Source organism: Gymnoscopelus braueri, assembly GCF_963280865.1.
Source record: "Gymnoscopelus braueri genome assembly, chromosome: 4".
Lineage (NCBI taxonomy): Eukaryota > Metazoa > Chordata > Actinopteri > Myctophiformes > Myctophidae > Gymnoscopelus > Gymnoscopelus braueri.
Genome location: NC_137605.1, coordinates 55,109,247 through 55,117,428, shown reverse-complemented (window position 1 = coordinate 55,117,428; position 8,182 = coordinate 55,109,247).

Sequence of the window (8,182 nt, the reverse complement as noted above, 5' to 3'; positions counted from 1 at the left end):
CACACACACACACACACACACACACACACACACACACACACACAAACGCACACACAAACGCACACACACACACACACACACACACACACACACACACACACACACACACACACACACACACACACACAATCTTTGACCCCCTTTCAAACACTGAATGTTTAACTTGAACTAGGAGGGAGGCCCTACACTAAACTTCAACTGAAGAGACCCACTGTGGAGAAAATAATGAGCCAAAGACTTGAGCTCTGCTATTGTAGAAGCTTGTTGACCTGCTATTTTTATTTTTATTTATTTAAAAAATGTTTTTGTCTAAAAAAAGGGTTAACATAGAGTTTTACATTATTTAAATTGTTACATTGTGATATGTTATGAAACATAAATATCATATATCATATATCACATATATCATATATATAACATATATCAGACCAAAAGGAAATGCTTGTAGCCATTTAATTCAGTCTGAGCAGATGCTTACAGAAGTCACATTTCAGGATTCAAATAAAAAAATAGCAGATGTACAAACTCACAACGATCGGCTATTCTTGTTACTTTTGTGTGACACTGTAGTATATGACGAAGTAGGGCATTAATGTACACACAAAAAATTAAAACGTTATTCGTAGAATATGGAGATATGAGGTTTCTGCCCGACAGCATCCACACCGACCATGAAAATGATTTCCTCCTATCCCTTGCTAATCCAAGTAACCCTGGTATATCTGATCCAACACATCAAGTACATTTACTTGAGTACAGTAGGCTACTGAAGTAAAAAAGATATATATATCCGTACTTTACCTGAGTAGGCTATTGATATTTTTTTGAAAGACTATACTTTTCCCTCCACAATGCAAAAACAAATATTTCAAAAACAAAGCTTGTAGCTCGGCTATTTTCCCCATTGGATATTTTTTTCTGGAAAATTGTCGATTTATTTTTTTAAATGTCAAAGTTTCAATACAGCAATGCATTGATATTCAAAAGAAAATGGACTTTGTAATTTGTATTGTTTTTTTTTTATAGCAAGCACTCCTGTACTTTATCTCAAATACAAATTTGACAGAGCAACTTTGACTTGTAGTGGAGAAGTAATGGGGTTGAGTTGAGTACTTTGTCCACCACTGGCCACACACACACACACACACACACACACAGCCTGGGCCTGAGGACAAGGCCCCAACTGTGTCCAAACACAGCCATACTGAATTATATTAACTACTTAAACCGTGGCCTAGTTGATGGGGCCCCTCCTTTTTACCCCTTGAGAACAATCAAAGCAGATCTACAAGCCTCTACACCAGTTTGTAGCTGCAATGTTTACCAAATATTCACCCGTTTTCACCAAATGTTTGCCTTCACTACATACACGGAATAGGGATATACAGTATGCTACATGTGGTTACATTTAAATATAAAGCTAAATTAATATAGTCTGACACACAGTCAACCCTGTGACTATTTTAAATAGTATTTACCCCCAAAAAAGTGATTTGAGTTAACAGCCAGTGAGGGAGCAAGGAGCTAGAGACAGAGGGGTAGCACCCCCCTATTTAACCCCCCAACGCTAGGCCTGCACACACACACACACACACACGCGCGCGCGCGCGCACGCACGCACGCACGCACGCACGCACGCACGCACGCACGCACGCACGCACGCACGCACGCACGCACGCACGCACGCACACACACACACACACACACACACACACACACACACACACACACACACACACACACACACACACACACACACACACACACACACACACACACACACACACACACACACACATTCCTTACTTTGCTGTGCATCGATTTCGATGATGACGTTGCTCTTCTGGAAATGGGTTATTGTGGGGGGTTGCGTTTGTGCCATTGCATGTGACTGTGCAGTCCAATGCGCGACCCGCATGGTTTGTCACATGAGGGGCCGATTGAGAGTTGGGCCCCTGCAGAAAGCTGATGTATGTGTGTGTGTGTGTGTGTGTGTGTGTGTGTGTGTGTGTGTGTGTGTGTGTGTGTGTGTGTGTGTGTGTGTGTGTATGGTTTAAAAGTAAGGGCTCAGTAAAGGTCAAATGTTATGTCAATGGGGTCTTTCTGAATAACCTGACAGAGGGCTTTTCAGTGCGTAGCAAAAAATCCCGAAGGGGGCGTCAACAAGTGTAATTTGGAGCGGCAGACATCTTGGTGGGGGATAAACAGGTTGACTTAACATTGACCCCCACCAGTATAGAGACACAAGGGGACTACAAATTTCACGCCCACTTTTGAGACAGCGCCGCTACTCGAGGTCCGTTAGAACGATGAACTGCAGCTGCCAATGCATTCCCTATGAGAGGATATGAAAGTTAGCCTACTTTTAAAATTATCCTGCATTAACTGAAGACGATATTGATTTAAATAAAAATATGTTTCCAAATGTATGGAGTGTCTTTGTCAACATATCTTCTTGTTTTCTTAATAGTTGATGTGTTTCACATTTAATTTGCCACTTTAACGAGTTACCCATAATGCTAACACAGCAGAGGGTAGACAGCAGACGGGCATTTCAGTGACATCACTGTCTTTACGAGTGCCGAGCGCCGACCAGTGGCGTACGCACTGTAGAGGCAGGAGAGGCGGTCGCCTGCCCAACTAAGATCTCGCCTCCCCTAAAAAAAAAAAAAAAAACCGAAAATGTGTCATTGCGTGCTTAATGTCCTCAAAGTCACGCATCCAACAAGCTTTGAACTGAGCAGATTGGACCTTCTGTTCCAGAGATAATGACCAAAACCTATTGAAAACGGCCACTTTCGCCAGTTTTCTGGGTATTGAAAACCTCAAGGGATGCGTCCGTGACGTATATACCATGCGATATAGATCTCCGATGCTAGCGGTTTTGACATACTGATGGAGTATATTATAGTATATTGTGGGTAGTATATCGAGATGAAAGATATGGGACATTAAAAAGGACAAATTAAACAAATGGGACAGATTATTAGAACACAAAAAAAATCGCTACAGCCTCAGTAGTTAACCAGTGAAATGACGGTATTTTACAATGCCTCTCATAGAGATTGCATTGAGAGCTGCAGTTCATCGTTGAAACGGACCCCGAGTGTCAAAAGTGGGCGTGGATTTGTAGGCCTTCCACTTCCGGCCGTGTGTCTCTATAGAGCATCGCAGTTCCCGCCCACTTCCTGGTTCCACTTCGAAATACTCAATGCATTTTTCCCATTGACATTTCCAAAAATATTTATATCAATTAATTTAAGCCTAGAATCAAGCCATCCAGGGTCCTGGTGAATCATGACCATAAAACATTTTTTTCTGTGATTTTTTTTATTTTATATTTAATTATATGATATACTATATTTAATAAATACCCTTTGTTTTGCCGCTTTCAAAAAAGTTTTTTCACAGAATCAAACGTTTTATGGTCATGATTCATCAGGACCCATATGGCTTGATTCTAGGCTTAAATTAATTGATATAAATATTTTTGGAAATGTCAATGGGAAAAATGCATTGAGTTTTTCCTTCCGGCACCAGGAAAAACCAGGAAGTGGGCGGGAACTGCGATGCTCTATATGGTCAGATTGACTTCTGGTTGAAAGCTGGTAGCGCACTTAATGTGTGAGCTCCTATTGGACTATTACTGACCCCTAAATGTCACCAGGTTGACAATGTTTAGTCAACAGACATACGTCTGTTGACATGTTTAGTGACAGACATACCAAACACAAGTTTCTGAACTTTTTTGTTTCATTTGTTACACCTCACTCACTCAGATATTCGGCTCCACAGCTCCACCATGTGGAGGGAAATGGGACTAATTTTTTCATAGTTTGGAAGTTAACAAGATGCTTGCACATCAAAACCGCATTGGGACAATGAAACTCCCTGCAGGGACACTAGATATTCATAGAACTAGAAGGAAATTTATGAACTACCTCTGTAGCTTAGAATGTTTTTATTTCAATCAAATTACTTAAAAAAAACAGGTTCACAGTAAAATAAAATCCAGCGTTAATTTATCCATAAATCAAATAGACGTAGGGGCCCAGACATGGCCAAAATAGACAATCTGCAAGCTAATGAAAGTAAGTAGAAAAATAGCTCCACCGTCCAACTAAAATACAAAATAAACATATGTACACCTTGCACCTTGTTGTGGAGATAATTACCAATACGGACCCCCAACACAACAATTGGGCGCATTTACAATAGATCCCATGTAGTAGTAATGCTAATCTTAATTTATGCTCCTATCATTTTGATACACTTTTTGTTTAAACACTCAAAATGTTGAAAATGATTGTAAGTCACTATGTATGAAATTATGTTTTCAAATACAAAATAACATACCAGTTTTAGTCAAACGTTACATTCCAACACATTACAATAAAACTAGGCTAGAATCATGAAAATCCACTACCTCTAGTACCTCACAATAAAACAATGATGGCTTTAGATAATGTTTCTAGTCTAATGATCAATCATCATGATCATAATCATTGTTTCTGACATCTTCATGGTTGTGCTAATGAATGGAAAGAGAGTCTCAGTGAAAGTGTGTGTGAAGGTGTGTATGTGTGTGTTAGTATCAGGATCAGAGAATGACAGTTTTCCTCTGTTCCAGTCCAGCTGGACTCTGATCCTACGAGGAATCTGCTTCCATAAGAGATCAGTGTTTGACTCTGGTGAGGAGGCCATCGAGTATGCACCAGAGTTTATTCTCCAGTATGGACCCCCACTAATTCCCTTCCTCTGAAAAGACTCTGCTAACACACCCAGTGACCAGTATTTACTGTCTCCCACATCAACATCCCAGCTGTGAGCCCCTGAGTTAAAGCCCTCAGAACCCAGGATAATGTCCAAGCAGTCAAACCTGTCTGGATTGTTGGGAACCTCAAAGCCATAGATGCCAGACCTCTCTGAGTTGTCAGGAATCCACCGCATTTCAGGTCTCACACAGCTGGTCAGATCATCAGACAGGACGTGTCCTGGTTTGGCAGTGTTGGGGTCCAGAATGACAGGAGTGTAGGAGACAATGTCCTTCATCTTGTCCCAGACTCCGAAGGTCAGGTTGCCCAGGTGTTTGGCCACGTCTATCAGTGCCCCCGAGAGACGTTGCTCCCAGCGCTGGTGGTCCTGCGGTGTAGACTGGATTCTTTCCATTGTGTCCTTGTAGTTCTGTAGGAATGGGCTGTGTTCAGCTCTCAGCTCCTCCTCTATGGCTGTGATTGTTCCTGAAAGGATTGATATATCTCATCTACAATCATGTTCTTTATGGACTCACACTTCTGCTCCTCTTCCTCTCTCAGGTCAGTGATTCTAGCCTCCTCTTCCTCTTGTAGAAACTGATGGAGCTTTTTAAATTGTTCTTTAACCTTACTCTCGGTGTACTGGGCCTGGGGCTTAATGTATACTACTGTCTGTGCATATTTACCGCTAACATCATTAAGTACCTTCAGTGTCTCCTGTAAAGGCTTCAGTGATGCCTGGACTCTCCACTTATGGTCCAGTGCAGCTTCATCGATGGGTGTGACTTCCCAACTGTAGTCGCCCCAGTCGTGGTTGTGCTTTCCTGAATGAAGACACACACCACACACTAGCAGTTCACATTTCGCACAGAAGAACTTGAGTTTCTTCTCGTGCAAACTGCAGAGAACCTCAGACCCTGGTGAAGTTCTCTGGCGTTTTGAAGCTCTCTGATCTCTGTCCTGTTTGAAGGCCTCACACAAGTTCTTCAGAGCCAGGTTACAGGGTGGATGATCCATTGAAGAGATTTTCTTACAATCTGGACATTCCTTTATTTGCTTCTCTCTCCACCATGTGTGCAGACAGGCTTCACAGAAGCTGTGGCTGCATAACAGGACAACAGGATCTGTAAAGATGTCACGACACACATAACAGGAAAAATCCTCCTCTGAAAGAGACGTCTGTGAAGCCATTACGTCTCTCAGTGAAGCTACAATTACTCTGATATACTCTGCTGTCTGCTCCAGATGCAATGCTCCCTGAAGTTGATTTCACAGTGAATCCTGGTTCTTGTTAAAGTCCATTCATCTGATATAGCAGCAGCAGTCCCAGTCCCTCACTGGAAGTTGTGTGTTTTGGTCTGAAGTTCTGAACTGAACTCAACTGTAGAGGTGAATCTCAGATGAGTCTGGTAAGGGGTGGTAGCCTGGTAAAGCCCCTCCCTCCAGAAAATCTCATTACCATTTGAATGACAAATGAGATTTCCGGAGGGAGGGTTTACCAGGCTAAAGGGGTGGAGCTTTGACATGCAAATCACACACACACACACACACACACACACACACACACACACACACACACACACACACACACACACACACACACACACACACACACACACACACAATTCAATTCAATTCAAAGGGCTTTATTGGCATGAGAAAACATACGTTTACATTGCCAAAGCAGAAAGCACAATACAACAATACAGAAATACAATCAAAACAAAAAATATGTACATTTGAAAGTCAGAATCTTCAATAGATCAATTTCTATGTACCAAGATCACTGGGTGCAGGTATAGTGCAGGAATATACACAATGATTAGTCTTTAGGGTGGTTGTGTTCCGTTTGATATCCTTCTCCTATCACAGCAACTCACGAATCTTGCTGCTGTGTTTGCACATTGTTGTACTTCGCCTAGCAGATATGGGAGTTTTTTGTCATTGGTCATGTTTTCAAAATCTCCGTGTGTGGTTGTAATCTGTGGGAAGTATGTGTCTCTGATGTCTTGGTACAATGGACAGACGGTTAGGAAGTGTAGCTCGGTTTCCACTTCATTTTGTGTGCAGTGGGTGCATAGTCTGTCTTCTCTCGGGATACAGGTCTGCCTGTGACGACCTTTCTCGATCGCAAGACTGTGCTCACTGAGTCTGTACCTGGTTAAGATTTTTCTTTGGGTCGGTCACGGTGCTCAGGTATTCTGCCACTGCGTATTCTCTGTTTAGGGCCAGATAGCATTCTAGTTTACTCTGCTTTTGTGTTGCTTCTTTCCAGTGTGTCAGGTAGTTTTCCTTTTGCTGTTTTATAATTTGGTTTAGTCCAATGGGTTTTCTATCACGTGGCTCTGTTTGTGTTTGTGCCCGGAGTTCCAGGGCCAGCTGGCTGAGGGGGCATCTCTCTAGAGTTTCACTGTGTGTGAGTGCCTTGTTATGGAGTGTACACACACACACACACACACACACACACACACACACACACACACACACACACACACACACACACACACACACACACACACACACACACACACACACACACACACACACACACACACACACACACGCGCACACACACACACGCAGCATAAGCAAGTGAAATTGGAAGTTATGAAACAAAAACATGAGGAGACAAACTTGGGGCTGAAACACTGAATTGAAGTTGATACATTATCTTTGTGGTATTCTCTCTCCTGATTGGATCAAATCGGTCTCACAACCAGCAAATGTATTGCATTTTCTATTTACTAAAGAGCTGCAGAGACAGGGAGACCCCTGCTGCTGAAATAAACAAGAGCTTTGACCTTTCAAAGTTTAGATGTTTTCTTCTTCTTTTTTTTTACCACAAAATTACACTTTCTTTTAATGACTTTCAGCAGTAGGCGTAAGTTGAATTCAGCCAGCTGGGTATATAAGAAAAGAAATGTAATGGTTCTCAAGCGTTTGTCAATATTAATCAATAAATAATCTACAAGCTAAATAATCTACAAACTCACAACGTGTCGCGATGTGAGCTTGTAGATCTGCTATTTTCAAATAGCCTAGGTATAAAATAGGGCTAAAGTGGTTGATGTATGTTTTATAATGTAATAATTTACTAATAATCTACAAAGTAACTAATAACTAAAGTTTTCAAATAATTGTAGTGGAGTAAAAGTACAATATTTGCCTCTGAGATGTAGTGGTGTAGAAGTAAAAGCCTTGTAAATTGGAAATACTCCAGTAAAGTAAAAAATACTTCAAAATTGTACTTAAGTACAGTACTTGAGTACATGTACTTAGTTACTTTACACCACTGGGCACATAATTATTCTGCCTGTGAAGTGGGACAGCACTCAGTGCGCCCCTGTGACGTCAATGCACTTCAAATCCACACTTCGCAGGGCCCAACCCCCGAATTGAGACACAGAAAATGTTCCATTGTGTTGAAG